Source organism: Pituophis catenifer, unplaced genomic scaffold, assembly GCF_029215685.1.
Source record: "Pituophis catenifer annectens isolate HBS135680 unplaced genomic scaffold, rPitCat1.0.hap2 SCAF_1, whole genome shotgun sequence".
In the NCBI taxonomy this organism is placed as follows: Eukaryota; Metazoa; Chordata; class Lepidosauria; order Squamata; family Colubridae; genus Pituophis; species Pituophis catenifer.
This window is the reverse complement of record NW_027256881.1, coordinates 337,160,644-337,178,942: the sequence shown is the minus strand read 5'-3', so window position 1 is coordinate 337,178,942 and position 18,299 is coordinate 337,160,644. Positions and strand designations below refer to the sequence as shown.

At 42.3% G+C, this 18,299-nt stretch overlaps 1 protein-coding gene across 3 annotated transcripts in view; it reads left to right on the top strand.

The window, feature by feature from the left end:
* Positions 1-7,011: 7,011 nt before the first annotated feature.
* GATAD2A (GATA zinc finger domain containing 2A) overlaps positions 7,012-18,299 on the top strand; it is a 93,195-nt gene continuing 81,907 nt past the window's right edge. For all 3 annotated transcript variants that reach the window (XM_070944060.1, XM_070944052.1, XM_070944067.1), the window contains exon 1: positions 7,012-7,331. The gene's annotated coding sequence lies outside the window, so the exon portion shown is untranslated. The remainder of the gene's footprint in view (positions 7,332-18,299) is intronic.

Below are 18,299 nucleotides of genomic sequence, written 5' to 3'. Positions count from 1 at the left end.
GTAAAAGGAATAAATTTTGAGATAAAATTAAATCTACTTCAGGTACTCCTAGTAATCAACTGTTCTCAAATTCAGCAAAAGGACTGCAGATCTGTATGTACTATGAGCAATAAAACTTTTTCAAAAACCTTGACAAAGCTTCTGCAGATAATTTGCTTTAAAATAAGTATCTGAAAGAGAGGCTTTTGTTGTGTGCCCTGAGAATTGGGGTTACAGACACATGCCTGTCTTGATTCATGATGGATTGGGGAATGTCGTAAGTACTTGGTTATATGTATAAATTATCTGGCTATGAGCCGTGGTAGCACAGTGGTTAGAGTTCAGTACTGCAGGCTACTTCTGCTGACTGCCTGCAATTTGGCAGATTGAATCTCACCAGGCTCAAGGTTGATTCAGCCTTCCATCCTTCCCAGGTGGGTAAAATGAGGACCCAGATTTTGGGGGGCCACATGCTGACTCTGTAAACCGCTTAGTGCTGTAAAGCACCATGAAGTGGTATATAAGTCTGCTATTGCTATGCATAAGGCACTGAGGCACAAACTAGCTTGCTATCTTACCTTAGTGTGTATATGCAGTGGCTGTAGCAGATATTGATCACCCATGTTGATGTCCTTTCATTTCAAATAAAGGTTACAATCAGTTGCCAATCAAATATCCTATATTTCAACTATCTCTCTGCAGTATGCAATAAAAGTCTCATTTCTATAACCTTCAATGAGGCAAAATGGTGCCCCATAAAGCAAAGCATTTTGAACCAAGGTACCTCAAATGGGCTGATGCAGATTGTCAAAAAGCCAGGACTCTTGGAAGGAAGGAATTCTAGGGAAGCTGTAGCTGCTTCAAGCTGCTATGGTCACATGATCCTCATCTTGAACAAGAGAGTTTCCCAGCTACTGTCACAATCCCTCACGCACTGCCTGCTGGAAAGTGAAGAGGGAAGGAAGGAAAGAATGGGGAAAGAGGAAAAGAGAAGAAGGAACCCCCTGTGCATCCTTCCTGGCACACTACCCTGTGAGCCCTCCCCAACCCATATGGCACCTCACGCACATCCCTATGCACTCTTCCTCATGTACACACCCCAGCAAGCTATCAATGAGTCACACCACTCTCTCACACACTCCTGAGCACCACCAGGCACTCTATCTGTGCCTCCCCTGCCCCTGACCCTCAGCCCACTTGCACTCACAACAGCCATGCAGCTTTCTTAAACCACACTACTGCCCCCTTCACACCCTACACAACTATGCAGCACCTCTCGGGCATGTTCTTCCCAACCCTCGCCACCTTGCTTTCTCCCGCTACCCAGCAGCAGCCACTTACCTGCTTGTTGGCCTTGGAGATGCAACTTCCTGCTGGCTTCCCCACTGACTTATTCTCTCTGCAAGCTTCCCACAAGCAAAGTAAATGGGGAAGCCACCAGGGAGAGGGAGGGAACAGTCAGGAAGGGGGGGAAGACAAAGGGAGGAACGATTTCTGATGCTCCCTGTCAGCTACCCACAGGGAAACTCAATGGGGAAGCAGGCAAGAAATTTGGAAAGCACTACCGCTCTCAACTGCTTTTTTGCCCACTTGTCATTCTGTTTTTCTGTCTAGGTAAGGAAATACATATGAAATGGCCCAGCTGGGCATGAGTTGTCCAGTTGTTTCATGAAATTCAGGAACAGCAAAAATTATGGCATGAGATTCATTCCCTGCTCCACCTGAGTTTCAAGGGTTTCGGATTTGAAATATGCACTGCACCAAATGAGTAGACTGGAAAATGTCTACGATACATTTATCCATCTATTGAATTTAACCTTCAAGGAATTGGTGTAGTTGCTGCGCTAAAGGACAAAACAAGTCCATCTCTGTTCATTTTCCCTAGGTGAAAATAGAAGAGATAGCCTTTTCCCTCTGGAACTGTCTCGCTACTGCTGATCCACAAGGGAGTGTGATTAACAGAACCCAGCTGATGCCCTCCTGTATCTCCAAATGTGATGTCATGTTAGGGATATGCCCTAGGATTTGACACTTCAGGGACCTTGGAATGCTGGCAGACATTTCAAGGCTTAGGAACAACTAAATTATATTTCTTTAATGATTTTGGATCTCATTTAGTATATTCATTAAAAGGTAGTCATATCACATGTCTTTTTAGTATTGTACTGTTCTTTCTTCAAATGCTAGAAAGGAAATCATTTAACAAATCAAGATAGTGGGGATGAGGAGGGAATAAGTTATTAATAGCTTTTTAAATAAATAATTGAAAAATATATAATAAAGGAAGCTCAGGTTAATTATCAATGGAAAACCTGGAAAGGGTCAGCATTCAGTTTTGACTTCACATTCAAGAAGTTTCAATGCTATCCCCAGCATCTTAAAAGAAGTCCTGGCAACAAAGATGGTGGGAAAAAAGCTCTTGTAGCTGAAAGACAAGAGGCAGAGCAACTCAATGTAGAAAATATTGGACAAAGAGACTGCCGTGATAACTAAACATTTGAAGTAGTAATTATAGAGAACATTTGTTATACCTCTGTATAATTAAGTGTTCAAGACTCATTTCCTTTTGATTAATTTATGCAAGGACCTTGTCTTAGTATTAAACTGATCCTCAACATTCACTCATTCCTAAAGCAGAAATCACTGGCACCCAGAAGTTGTCATTTGCTTCTTTGCTTGAGTCAGTGCTCTGTATTTGAGTCTTTGATTACAAAGCACGATCAGGCCGTCAAGACAGGAACACCATGGATTCTTCTGAGAGCAAGGAATTTCTAAATTTCTATTCTTATAAAAAGCATAAGATTTTCTGAGTGAGATTTGAACAGCAAAAGTTGACATGTACCAAATTTGAATTTCAGAAGGTGTCTTAATAAATTGGACTACTTTGGGATTTATAGTCTTTGAGGGCACTGTCACAATTATGAATTTTTATTTTTTTTACTTGAACCCTCAGGTCCATTAATCAGATCCAGACAGAAAATACTGTCTTGAAAGGACAGAACTGTCAACAAAGTGCTTTTGAACACATACTTTACTTAGAAATTTCTTTTCAGTTCCAGAACTTAAGCCTTTTGTGTATAGTTCTATAGGTGATATTTCCCATCCATTCTTAAAAACTCAACTGATATTTTCAGAAAGGAAAAAAAAGTAATTGTGAGCCAGAACCAGTGCTGAAACACTACACATCACCAATAGACAGATCCTGATTCATTCTCTTCCAACAGGGGTCTCTTGTTAAATTTGACTTTCAATTATCAATTTTCATTAATCAGAATCACCAAGTTGGGATCATTTAGACCAGGGGGTGGAGAACTATGACTCTTTTATGACTTGTGGACTTCAACTCCCAGAATTCCCCGCCTCTGATTTAGATTATCCATTCCCACCCTCTGCTCAGCACAGGAATCCAAATTAAAGCATCCACAACAGGAAGATATGGAGCCTCCACTGAATAACATTTTGCTGGGTTATTGGTTCCACTACAGAATTGCTGTTGCTGTTAGAAAGTTCTTTCTAAATTTCAGTTAGAATCTACTTTCCTGATTTGCATGACCGAAATCCCCAAGAATATCCATTCGTCAATGGATATTCCTAAATAAGGTACCCTTCTTCCACCAATCAGTTCATTAAAATGGGATTTCATTCTGACTTCTACTCAGTACTGCACATGTTCTTATTAAATTTCATTCTGATAATGCCAGCTAGTTCTTCAAGGTTTTGAATTCTATTTCTGCCTTCAAAAATAGTAGCTATCCCGTCCAAACTTGTTTATATTTCAAACTTCTTAACCATCTCCTTCACAGAGGTATATACTTGTCATATATATATTTCATAAACATTTTCTTCACACCTTTCATTCAAATCAATACAAATGGCAAAATCCAGGACTGATCCTTGTGGTATTTACTTAATACCCTTCTCCAATTTGATGAGGCTCCATTAATTGAGCACTATTTAAATACAATTTTCAAGCAGCTCTGTATCTACTTAAACTGTCTTGCTGTATCCAAGCTATTAGGACTGAAATTGCCATTACTGATTCAGTCATAAAACGCAGCATCATGTGACCACGCCACTTGCAGCTCCAGCAGTCCCAGTTTGCCATCATTAAGCAAAGACCTCACATGACTGCAACTTCCTGCCAGCTTCCCCATTGATTTTGCTCATGGGAAACTGGCAGGGGACACCAGGAATCACAATCATGTAATAGCACCTCACAACTGCAAACTGGGCACTATGCACTCAGATCACCATCACATGATTACAGGAACATTGCAACAGTTGGAATTGTGAGGACTGGTCATAAGTACCACTTTTTCGACGCACTGTTGCAATTCAAGCAATAGCTGAACAAATGGATGTAAGCCAAGGACTACCTGTGCTTAATTAGTTTGTTAATCAAGATAGCATGGGATATTTTTGTCAAAGGCTTTGTTGAAATCAAGCTATATCTAGTCCCACAATCAAGAAAATTACTCAATCAAAAATAAGGTAAAATTTAATCTGGGAATCTTACTTTTGAAGGCTGGGATACTAGTTATCCTCCAATTGCCTGATATGTCACTTTAAAGACATTCTATAGTCATTAAAACTGATGCAATTCTGATCCCAGATAATTACATTCATTAAGGTAAACAAGTATTTTCTAATCATGTTTCTGTCAGTTGCAAACTTCAGTTCTGGCCTTCTTTGTTTATCACAATTTTATGATGAAACACTTTTTGGTTGAAGACTAATTAGCCTTTGTCATTTCTAACCTGTTAAAACATTTTGCTTTCATTGAGTTGGTATAGCAATTTTATTTTAGTCTGAACATATCTAAGGAAGCCCTTTGTTATTTTTAGTATCCTTTACTAACATCAGCACATTCTGATAATTTTTACTGTATTTACATGAGCTCTGCAGTTCTATATTACCTGGCTGTATATTGTGACTTGGCATTCTTGCATTTTCTGACATGTCTTTAAAAAAAATCTGGCATCTTCAACAGTCTACTACCAGCACCAACCACCCATTTTACTTTTTGCAACTCATAAAATCTCCATTAGAAATTTTCATCCGGCTTCAGCTTCATTACCTGATTGATGTGGAATCTAATAAATACTAGGGAGTGGCTACAAATCCAAGTCTTAACATTCCAAGATATGTGCTTAGTTTTGGATTCTTTTGGAATCAAGAACTCCAGCATTAACATTGTGACTCTTCGATAATGTTCCTGCTCCTTCCCAATGTCCTCTTAGCACTAAATCCAGTATAGCTGATCCAATTGTGCCTTACTCTAACATCTTTCAAAGGAGAAAACTGTCAGCAAGGCATGGCAAATTCTTCCTGGAAGGACCATGTTTTGCACAATTTCTCTCCAGAGATTTAAGGGTACAGTTTCCTATCTGGGGCTTCATTCTGCTTGGAAAAATCTACAGTTTGCTTTTGAAACGCATTGTGTTTATTTTCTGATCGGCTGGATGGAGAATGGTATCTTAAAATGGCAGAAAATGTCCCAAATGACATTGTTCTAAACAAAATATGATGGAAAGCAGGTCAGGATGCTTGCATGGGAACCACCTGGGGGGGGGGAAATCTCATTTTAATAACGTTTCATTTTCTTGAAGGAATCTTTACTTGAAATTTACTTAGGAAACACTAATGTTCTACACTATTTGCCATTCTAATGCAGAAGCACCGCTTAAGAATACATGGATCAAATGAAGGTGTAGGAGACAACACTGCTACTTATGGTCACAATAAAAGCTTATGCAATATTTTTAACCCTAAGGGTTAAAAAAAAAAGATGTGCCATACAAACATACAGTTCTATCCCCACTGGAATACTGCCCAAGGGATCTGGGGGCACTTAGTAAAATGTGAATGCAGATTACGGGGCAGCATTCGCTGTCGCGAACCCGAGGAGAGCCGGGTAGCATTCATAGCCTTCCAATTATGAGAATCCGTCTTCAGACTTAACGATTCAATGTGTGAAACGCATGCACCGATGGAGTTAAAATAAGCCATCGAAGTCTACGTCGGCTGCCGTCCTCACTATTCCTAGAATAAAAAACGCCAGTGTCTTGAAGAAAATTAAAATAACACACAACTGGGGGAACCCCCCCCCCGCTTCTCCCACCATGCATAATAATAATAACACAGCAAAAATCCCAACCCGAGAAGAGCACTGAAGAGCGATCTAGCCTGGCGAAGAATTTGCAAAGCTCGTTCGCGATTTTGCAAGCTTGTCGGTGGGTCGTTCCGGAGAGGCTGCCGCCGTTTCCAGTTTTTGCAGCCGATGAGATCCGATGGACGCGGACGGAGGCCAAGAAATCCCCCCCCCTTTTTTTTCCCCCTCCCCGAGCACGCGTTGCCCAAAGTCCTGTTAAAAAGAAAACGCTCGGAGAAGCGACACCATTCTCGGTATGGCTCATAGGCTCGACTAGGCCGCCCGGGACCCGAGCCCTGGTTCGCTCTTCCCTCGACGAGGCCATCCAGGACAATCGGAGCGCCCTCGGAAGCACCGCCCTGCCCGGGCTTGACGGCGGCCGCTCCTCCTCCTCCTCCTCGACCGCCTTTCAGGAGGCTCAGCAGGGCCGGATGTCTCAGCCGCCACCTCTCCTCTCCTCGGTGGGAGCTGCGCGCCCCAACACGTGGAAGGAAGCGGTCCCCCCCCCTTCCCCAATCTCTCCGGCCACACACAAGCGGGCTTCGTTGGTTGCGTGAGCCCTATTAGCCCGGCCTCTCCACGTGGCCCCGAACTGCCGCGTAAAGAAAGACGGGATGGGGTGGGGGTGGCTTTGCTGCATCATCAGCTCCCCGTTCTCCAATCTCCGGCCCGGCCTTCCGACGCCGATTCCTTTAACCCTCGCCTGGTTCCAGGTCCAACTCTACCAACTGTTACCTCTCTTTCTCTCTCTTTTCTCTCCGCCCCCAACTCTTCCATTTTACGCCAAATAAAAGGGAGGAGGGGGGAGGCGGCGGTGGTAGAGGAGGAGGATTTTTGCCAATGCAATCTAATTAATAGCTTGACCGGGAGGAGGAGGAGGAGGAGGAGGAGGAGGGAAGAACCCCAGTGAATTAGGCACCGTGTGCGCGCATGCTCTTCCGACCGACCGCACGTGTAAGAAGCGCATTTGGTAAAGGAGGGGGGGCGACGGAGCGGCAGGATCAGAAGGAAGGAGGAATCTACCCGGCTGGTTTAAAAAGAGGAGGCTTCTTTTATACCATTTTCCCCCCCTTTCCCCACGATTGTGGAGGACGAGGTGGGGGGGAGGGAGAGAGAGAGAGAAAGGAAGCGGATTGTAGAGGACGGGATCTTTTTCTTTTTTCCTTTTTTTCTTCCTCTGGATCGCGAGCCAGCAAGTCTTGTAAGTGCATCCTTTTCAAAGTTTTTTTTTCCCTTTTCTTTTAATGAAACCGAGGAGGGGAGGGGGGGTACGTGGAACCTGCGTCAGAAAGCCTCGGCTTTTAAGGCCTCTCTCCCAAGTTCGCTTTGCAGTTAGTTGGGCGACCCTAAAAGCTCCCCCCGACAAGTTGAAGAAGTGGGGTGAAATGTGGCGGTGGGGGCTTCTGCGGACGTCTACGCAGTCGCCGAGGTTTTAAAGCCGCCGCCTCCTCCTTCCCCCCCCCCAAGAGCTCGAAATAAAACACTTTCTTGTACTCCTACGGCTTTCGATCTTGTTTAAAAAAAGAACAACAACCCAAAACTCCAAGGAAGTTGATTCTGGCTTACTTAATGGAGGATAGGACGGGGGGGGGAAGCAGAAGCGATGATCTGGAGGTGGTTTGTCCTCTCTTCCTCCCTCGTTCTTCTCAATAATGTTTTTCATTTTAAAAACAAAAACTTTTTTTTTCTTCATTCCAAAACAAAGCCCCCCTCCGATCTGATCCAAAAAGACTGACCGCCGGCCTTTTGCTGGTTTTGGTGGGGTGCTGGTGCTGGTGGGGAGAAGAGAGAAACAATATTTGTTTCGGAAAGTTGCAATAGCTCCCTTCCCCCTTTTGCTGCCCGGGTTTGCTTCCTCTTCCACCATCATGCACGCTTGGGAAGCGAATTGTAGAGTTAAGATTGGGGGGGGGGGAGGAAGAGGAAGGAGAGGGGAGATCCTCCCCTCCCCCCCCCTTTTTTTTCTTTTTTCTTTATAAAGTCGCGGTTTTAGAAAGGAGCCCTCGTGGGACCGTCCGCTCTTTTGTTGCCCAAAAACCCGAGGTGTGAGTTTTGGGGCCGCTTGGTTTGGAGGAAGGCCGGGGAAAGGGCTTGAAAACGGGGCTCCAGTGTGGACAATGGTGTTCTGTGTGTTCCAGAGATGATGGCCCTGGAAGGAGAAGAGATCGCGGAGGCAGCTCTCGGGGAGTTTGGGGGGAGGGAGGGAGGGGGGGGGAGAAAGCAGCCTTAAGAGCGGGGGGGGAGGGAGGGAGGGAGGGGCAGGAACCTTAAGGGGACACATCGGTGTTTTCCTTCTGGCCCTTAATCTGGTTTGCAGCCGGAAAGAATCTGCTGTCAAAGTAAAAGTCCTTTCCCCCCCGTCCCTGTCCTGCTCACGTATTATTTTTTTGCCTTCGCTTGAAACATGCGTTAAAAAAAATAAAGTGGGGAGGGGGGGTATTGCAAGCTTCCCCCCCCCACCCCCAGGAGTCTGGTCGACCTTGTAGTTCCCCCTTTCTTGCCCCACCCCTTCCTGGATGCGTGTCCCCTCCCTTCCTTCCAGGACGGTTGTGGGTGTTCCTCTCCTAAAACCCCCTTGCATTTTTTAAAATGTTCCACTGAAGTGAATAGAATTGCAACTAAGAGATGGCACTCTGGCAAAACTTTCCTCTGGTTCCTGGGGGAAATACTCCCATACATCTTTTTCAAAGTCATGAGGGAGCCCCTCTCCCCCCCCTTATTTAAGTTTCTAAAATTATAAATGCAACATGCTCTGTTTCCTGTATTAAAATATAAATGGTCACTGAGGAAGGAATTGGCACCACAGTTGTTATCGCAGGACACAGTAAAACAGCGGGGCCCCAATTCAGATGACATGGGGATAAAATCAGGAGAATGTTGACAGCCAACTAAAGAATATCCACATATAGTAGCAGCATATCTGTGAATATTTCATTGGAAGTAAGCCTGAGTGCACTCATTTTTATTCCCTAGCACCATCGATTCATTGTTCTGAATCCGTTTAGAAGCCTCTAACCATCGTTTGCAGGATTTGTTCCCCAATTAACCCAAGTTTAGATTCCGCCAGGAGATTTCCCTTAATGCTAAAAAGGTGAATACAGATGGTTGCTAAGCCAACCCTCAAATGTAAAATGAATGAACAAAGTGTGTATGAAATTTGTTTGGGGGGGAGGAGGGTTGATAACTTGGAATTATGGCGGGGAGACCTAGTAATCTTCCAATGGCACATACGGAATCTTGATGGCACTTGACAGTGAGATGGGCTGCGTGTAAATTTAATAAATAAATGGCACAGGGTGTCCCATACCTCCTGAATTTCACAGATTTCCTATGGGTGGGCTGAGATGACAGGCAAACTAGTTTGTAGGTAATGTAAGTACTTAGATTTCTTTAAAAACGATGAAGTATATATGTTGTGTGTTGTAACATTGAAGGGCAGTCTGCCTATTAATTAGCCACGGAAGCTGAAGACCGTGGTTTTCTTTAGCCATAATACAATATATTATTAGAGCAATCGCTGGGAGCAAAGCGGTGCCTTCTTGTCTTGTTTGTATACTTTGCAGGAGCATCAGACTGGCCAGAGTTTCTGAGGTCAGTGAAATTTTGCTCTGATACAGCAAGTCTTTTACAGTATGATTGGAAATGACAGGGGCCACTTGCAGAGTCCAGCAGTAAGTAAATTAAGTCCCTTATTAGCCACAATACATTTCTGTGTTCAGAAGCGGGTCTATCTTTGAACACCAGGGGCTGAGAATACAGAAAAGGGAGAAGTCTTGCTGTAGGCTTTTCTACAGCAAGACTATTTCTATTGAATTGATCACTTTGCAGACTTTTTTGGTCTGAGTTCGATGTCAGAGATGCAGCTGGACAGCCTATTTGGTTTTAGAATTCAGCCTTGACTGCATTTTCTTCAGTATAAGAAAACTCTGGGTTCTGATGAAGTTTAACTTGTGAAATGCGCAGGCCTAGAGTTTGGGGATTGAAGTTAGCTCGCATGCAACATGCTTGTATTGGTTTTGCTTTTGGTTCTGAGTTTCTGGACTTCCGCCTGCTTTTCATCTGTGAATTTTACATGCGTGGTTAATTTAAACTTGAACTATTCTGTTTAGCTGTTGTATGAAGCCATATTGCTTGATAGAGGTAACCAAAGAAGAGTCAAAATAAATACTTTCTTCCAGAATTGTTCGCAGAGAGACAAAGGAGGAAGGTCAAACCCAAAGATTTGGAAGAATGTACCTAACCACCAAAGAGATTAGCTTAAAAGGGAAAATTGATGATCTCAGTTAACATTACTTCCTGGGGGGGAGGAAATGTCCTCTCTAGCTTATAACATGAGGGTAATATTTGCAACTCTTACCGATTGGTTGCAACACTGGTGAGAAGAGAATGCCTTGAAAGAACTCAAATGATTGAAGCACTGCCATTCACAGGTAGTCTTCAACTTATAAGCACAGTTGGGACCAGAATATCCATTGCTAAGCAAAACAGTTGTTAAGTGATTTTATGACCTTTTTTGCCACAGTGATTAAGCAGATCACTGAATTTGTTAAGTGAATCATTCGGTCGTTAAGTGAATTAAACTTCCCCTTTGCCGTTGCTTGTCAGAAGCTATCGGAGAAGATTGCAAATGGCGATCACCGTAACCCAGCATTCTGCAGTCATTGTAAATATAGGCTGGTTGACAAGGGGCCAGATTTTGATCATGCTACTGTGGGCTGCTTCAATGGTCATAAGTGTAAGGACCAGTCCTAAGTCATTTTTTTTTCCAGTGCCATTGTAATTTTGAATGGGCATCACATGAATGGTGGTATGTTAGGACTATCTTCATTCAATGTGTCCTCATTTGTTATATATGGAGAGGTATTTTGCATAAAGTCTTTGATGTTGGTCTTTGGCAGCAAAAACAGCAGCTAGCCTTATGGTACCCTAAAGACCCAAACATTTATTACTTCACTTTATTATTTCACTTCAGCCACGTGGAATAGATTGTGCCCTCTTGGATGAGAAAAAAGTGCAGGCAGTCCTCAATTTACAACAGTTCATTTACTACCGTTCAGAGTTACAACATTACTGGGAAAAAAAGTGACTTATGATCATTTTTCACACTTTATGACTGTTGCAGCATCCCCATGGTCACGTGATCCAAAATTCAGCTGGTGTCAGGCTCCGAGTAATGCACCCATCACAAATCGAACTCCAAGGCAATTGCTTCTCCTCAAATAACAAATTTATTTAGATACATCATGGCAACTGACTCACATTTATGACGGTTGAAGGGTCCCAGGGTTATGTGTTGCAACCTTCCGACAAGCAATGTCAATGGGCAGACCAGGTTCACTTAACAAACATGTAACTAACTTTTAACAACTGTGGCAAGAAAGGTGGTAAAACGGGGCAAAACTCACTTAACAAATGCCTTGCTTAGCAACATAAATGTTGCGCTCAATTGTAAGTTGGGAACTACCTGTACTTGTAGAATTGAAATTTGTAGTATCTTCCTTCCAATAATAATGAGCTTGCTAAAATGGTGTCTTCCCTTAGGCCAGAGGTCTTCAAACTTGGCAGCTTTAAGACTTGTGGACTTCAACTCCCAGAATTCTCCAGCCAGCACAGCTGGCTGGAGAATTCTGGGAGTTGAAGTCCACAAGTCTTAAAGCTGCCAAGTTTGAAGACCTCTATTTGCTGGGACAAGCGCTTGTCTTTTTTGTTACCCATTTTTGCATCTCAGGTGGAGGAATGGTCAAAGAAGAAAGGGAAGACGTTACACAGTAAAGCTGTGTTGTTGCATCAGCATCTGCTTGTGCTTGGCACGCTTCCCAAACCTGAAGAGCTCACCTAGTACTTTTCCCAACTCTTTGCTTACTTTAACATCTGGATCTTAAAGAAGTCAGTGGGGAATGAGTTGGCACAAATGCCGCAGTGTAAAGAAAGAGACAGATTCTTAGCGTACAGTAGATTTAGTGTTCAGGGCTACGTCATTCCTACCAGTTGTCCTGGGAGCTTCACCAATCTATGGCATTCTCCAGCATATCCCATTTCATTATTCTTAGTCATCTGATGGCCGCTTTTCAGTGACGGGCTTACAGAGAGGCTTAGACTTGGAAACGGCGTTCATGTAATGTCGTGGGCTACGTTTCATGTCCGGTGAAAAGATTTCCACTTGCAAGGACAGGAGTTTTCTCTTCTAAACCCTAATCCATCCAGTCCCTCAACTTTTTGGAGCAGATAAAGGAGGGAGCATTCAGTCCCCCAGATGACTTAGTTCTTAAAATCTGTAAAAGACAAATTGTAGAGGGTGAAATTAAAAACCTTAAAGTGCAAAGCAAGAACTAAAAAACAAAAACAAAAACCTGTTAGGAGGAGGTTTTTATGCGTGTGAGTGAGAGAAAGCAAATTTTCACCTGAAACTGAAAATAAAATAAAGATGCCATCAGATGACTCAGGAAGAGAAATACCAAAGAAAACATGCCACAATTAAAGAATTAGGAGCAAGTAGCCCTAAAAGCACATTAGTCCTGACCATGAAAAGCTATCTGCTGAGATTGGAGTTTTAGGGCTGGGTGAGTATGTTGTTATGTTGAGTTGAGCATAAAATAATGTGGTCATTGGTCACAACTTTTAATTGTTTCAAAACTGGTGTAATATTTTCTCTATAGCCCATCCCGGTTAATAATGGCAGTGCTGTATTTGTCATTAACTGTAGTTTCTGAGCACCCTTCAAAGGCAACTCCAGATAGAAGCATTGGAAAAGTTTCTTACACAGGTAGTCCTCAACTTACAACTGTTCATTTAGTGATTGTTTGAAGTTACAACGGCACTGGAAAAAGTCTTACGGCCGTTTTTTAACATATATGACTGTTGCAGCATCTCCACGATCACATGATCAAAATTCGGATGCTTGGCAACTGACTCGTATTTATGACGGTTGCCGTGTCCCAGGGTCATGTCATAGACCTTTTGCGACCTTCTGACAAGCAAAGTCAATGGGGCAGGCAGATCCACTTAACAACTGTTGTTACTAACTTAACAGCTGCAGTGATTCACTTAACAACTATGGCAAGAAAGGTAAATTGGGGCCAAATTCACTTAACAACTGCCTTGTTTAGCAACAGAAATGTTGGGCTCAATTGTAAGTTGAGGACTACCTGTACTGCATTCTCCTTTATTGTCTGACTGGATTCCAGAACACTTCAGGCCGGCTGAAAAGGTGTTTGTAAATGATCTTTTTTTTTTTCTCTTGATCCTACAGCTTTTGCCTGCTGTCTGTCATAAAAAAAAAAATGCTTAAAATTTGTCGAATATCTAGAAAAATAACTAGCAGTTCAGGAGCCTGCTAATAATATAGTAGGCTGCCCAGAGTAACCCCATGGCGAAATGGGCAGCAAATAAATTTAACAAATAAATAAATGAAAAGATTACTAACCATTCTCTTTAAGTTTTGGTTTTTGACTCAAAACAGAAGTTTAATTGATTTGTTTGATTCTGGCAAGGAGTGCACCTCATCCATTATCACAATCATCCTGTAAATATTTACCCGATTTATTTTCTTCCTCCTGAGTTTTTTTGAGGCCTCTTGTTTCTTTGATTTTGGTTGCCGCTGCTTCCCATCCTGATTTAATCATGGACAGTAAATAATGTCATTGGGTAATTTACCTGGAATCAGTCAATCCTGAAGGGTATCAACTCTGGCTGTTCTTTGGAAGGACAGATACTGAAGCTGAAGCTCAAATACTTTGGCCACCAAATGAGAAGAGAGGATTTATTGGAAAAGATCCTGATGTTGGGAAAGACGGAAGACGAAAGGAGAAGGGGACGGCAGAGGAGGAGATGGCTAAGTAATGTCATCCACACAATGAACATGAATTTAGGCAAATTCCAGGAGACAGTAGAGGACCGGGGGGGGGGCTGGCTGGCTTACTATGGTCCATTGGGTTGTGAAGAGTCCGATACAACATAGCAACTGAACAACAACAAAATTTACCTCCACTGAAAATTACCTTGAGGGAATTGGATTTTTTTTCCTCTGGGAATTAACGAACAAATACCTATCAGAGGCTGCCAATTTCTTTTTAACAGTGCTGGAAATGTTTATCTGAAAAATAGTTGGTTCAGCTTGGGCCACAGCTTCTTTGTCCCATCACATCAACCTGTCTAACCCAGTCAGGCAGGGAAGGAATATTGTGGACCTCATCAGTTAAAGAATTTTGACTTCTCTGCCGTTGCCCCTGCCCTCTGGAACATTCTCCCCCCCTACTCTCACTGTACACAGTTTTAATGTTTTATGTTTTAATATTTTATTTGTATACCACCTAGTGTCCCTTTTTGAGGAAGATGGGTGGTTTCGAAATGTAATCAATCAGATAGATCCACTTCAGTGGTGGGTTCCGCCTGGTTCTGCCGAGCCGGTAGCAGTGACGATATGACGTCACCGAACTGGTTCTGCCCCCCCCGCCCCCACCTGCATTATTCTTACCTTTTATTTGGCCCCACCCCCAATCTATTGCTGCCTCCTGAGTCCCAGCTGATCGGCTAGAGGGAAAAAAACTGTTTAAACTCTTGCCACGGGGCTTCAAAAGGCTGCCCTACAGCTGATCAGTGTTAAAAGAAAACAAATGAGTAGACCAGTGCCTGCAAAAATACATGAGTAGAGAACTCTGGGAGTTGAAGGCCACAAGTCTTAAAGTTGCCAAGGTTGGAGACCCCTGTTCGTAAGTGTGAGGACCAGTCGTAGGTCACTTTCTTCAGTGCCATTGTAACTTTGAACAGTGGCTAAATGAATGGTCGGGAGTTGAGAACTGCCTGTATCACGTGGCTGTGGTGGACTTGCCAGCATATGGTCAGCCGCTTTCTGTGGTAGTTATGGTTTCAAAAGATGAGCAGTTTCGAAATGCAAAAATGGAGATGGGCCGTTCCAAAAATGGAATAAATAAAATAAGTGGTTTTCAAATAGGCTTCTGAGACCGTTCCATGTTGTAGCCATCCAGTCCGGAGGCCGTAAAGTCACGTGTCACCATTGCCAAAGTGAAGAGGCTTGTGGAGAGAGCCTTGAAGAAGGAATGCACAGGCAGATACATAAACACCATCTTAGCCTTGAGAGAGAGAGAGAGAGGAGAGATAATAAAGAAATTCAGGATTACTCTGCCTTGATTTCTCTTGGATATAAGAGTGGAGGAGGGAGGGAGGGCAATGGCAACCATGAATCCAAAGGAATGCCTACATTGAAGACCTTGAAGAAGTAGTTATAGTATTCTCCTTCAGAAGAATCCTATAACACATCCAGAACCAGCATAGGAGCTGACAGGGATGCAGGCAGATTTTGGACAAACAATAACTCTTTATCTTGCCAGGGTCCCGTTTACATTATCCCCACCCCAATTCTGTCCCTCCAGACACCAGACCCTGAGTCAAGACTTCTGCATCTCCAGTTTGGTCCATGATTGACATCCAGTATCATCAGCAGACAAATGATATCTCACTCTAAACTGGTGGATTAGGTGTAGATGGTTTTTGAAAAACAGGGGAGCTGAACCTCAATGGCATATTCCAAAAGAGAGATCAGTTGTCTGATCACCTTTTCTCAGGACCGTTGATAGGAACAGCCCCTTTGGGGGGAAGTGGGACCCCTGTAAGCTAGTTCAACCTTCTTCCAGTCCCTGTAGATGGTCCAGAGCAGGGGTCTCCAACCTTGGCAACTTTAAGACTTGTGGATTTCAAAGCAAAGCTGGCTGAGGAATTCTGGGAGTTGAAGTCCACAGGTCTTAAAAGTTGCCAAGGTTGGAGACCCCTGGTCCAGAGGGCTATCAGTCAATAGTATTGAATGCCATTGTGAGGTTCAGTAGGCCAAACTCTTTCATAAAAAGGGGGAAATGGAGAATGGTTGAAGTTGTCTAATATAATTAGATCAAGGCATGGCTCTTCAGAAGTGAGTTCACCATCACTTCCTTTTAAGATAGTTGATACTTTCCATGTACCACTTCCCAAATTGACCGCATGTCATCTGACAGCCCAAAGGAGCAAGTAAGACATTGGCCCAGTCCACTGATGACAGACCTCTTGCTGTAGAAAAATTATTCACTCCCACAGGGAACATGGTCAAATTAAGCCCATGTAACTTTGCTCCAGTCACATCTAGACCTACTCAGATGTGAGTAGGTCCAGATGTGACTGGATTTCACTATGTCAAAATTTACCTCTACAGCTTGCTCTGATCTCTTGTTTAGATCAGTCACAGGCAGTATGGCAAATTCAATGGTCAGAAGAGCGCCTTGTGGTCAGTTCAAGTGGGATTTAACAGGTCCCAACCATTGTTTTAGAACACGGGTGTCAAACTCGATCGCGTCACATGATGTATCATAACCTATCATGACGATAAGTGGGTGTGGCCTGCACGTGACACATCCGGCCTGCGGGCCGCCAGTTTGACACCCCTGCTTTAGAAAAATTGCAGAAATCTGTAACACACTTTTTTGTTGTTGTTGAAAGCCATCACAAAAATATAGTAAGTATAGAAGCAATGCAGAGGATGGGGTGGAGAATAATACAAAATCTTGCGGAGGGATTATATAGCAGTGTATCTTATTTTTATTTGGGATGCAAAATAGAGTATGGGAATGCAGTAGGCATAATAGATCTTGATTTTAGGGAACTAATTGATGGACTACCCTCCTGTTTATCTATCTACTACACTGCTGAATCCTAATGGCAGTTCACAATAGCAAAATAGAACAGTCTAAAATAAATATATAATTAGGTTTAAAACAAAAAAAAAGTGAGAAAAATATATTTAAATACATAGTAGGTGTCATAAACATAGCTAGCCTTGAATACCTATTTCCCTGCAGAATAATTTGGATTTTACTGTTTTGTAGAATAGTGTTAAACTCTGTGTCAGTCTATCCTCAAGAGGGATACTATTCTGATCAGTAGGTGTGGGCTGGATGGCATGACAACAGGTGGATACACAACTGGCTTGAAAATTGTATTCAAAGAGTACTCATTAGTAGTTCTGGTATTGAAAGCTATCAATGGGGCACTGCAAGGTTTGGTCCAGTCGTTCTCAACATTTTTATTAATGACTAATTGGAGAGAGTAGTTTTGAAAGTTGCTAATTGCAAAACTGGGTTGAACAGTTAATACTTGAGGGGAGAAATGCAAAATGTTTTTTATTGATTAGAGTAGTGGATCCAACAACATAAACTAAGGAACCAAATGCAAAGTTACTTGCTTAGGAGAAAGAAATCTAGTGGACTGGTAGAAAATGGGAGACATCTATCTTGACAATGGAACTTGCAAAAATTTGGAATTGTAGTTAATCAGTGCTTCCTATTTGCAAAAGAAGACAAGTATGAATTGGCTGCCTCGATAGTGCTGCAGGTACTCCTCAATTTACAGCCATTTATTTAGTGACTGAAGTTGCAGTGACACTGGGAAAAAATAACTTACAAACAGTCCTCAAACTTACAACCATTGCAGCATCTTCATGGTTACATGAATGCGTAAGATCTGCAATCTCTGTGCCCTCAAAATCTTGTTGTTCCGCCAGGCCAGACTATCAATGTAAAGATTTTAATTGGTTTTAAATATGGGATTTTAAATTTGGGGGTTTTATAATTGAGCCAATTATTTAATAATTTTAATTATTTTTAAATTTTGTCTGTCTTTGTGCTTTTAATCAGGCTGTACACCGCCCTGAGTCCTTCGGGAGAAGGGCGTTATAGAAATAAATAATAAAATAAAATAAAATAAAATAAAATAAAATAAAATAAAATAAAATAAAATAAAATAATAAAATAAAATAAAATAAAATAAAATAAAATAAAATAAAATAATAAAATACATACATACATACATACATGATCAAAATTTAGGCACTTGGCAACAGACATATATTTATATTTATGGCATCACAGGTTCATAGGTTCACCATTTGTGACCTTCCCAACTGACATTCAACAAGTAAAAATGGGGGAAGCCAGATTCTTTTAATATCCGTGGCATAAAAGGCAATAAAATTGGGTGTGACTCACTTAACAGCCGCCTTGTTTAGCAATGGAAATTCTTATCCCAATTGTCGTCATAAGTCAAGGACTACATGTATTGTGTCCAAATCACAGGAGGTTAATTATTCCATTTTGTTCTATGTTACAGTTACTGACTGTCTTGAGTTTTG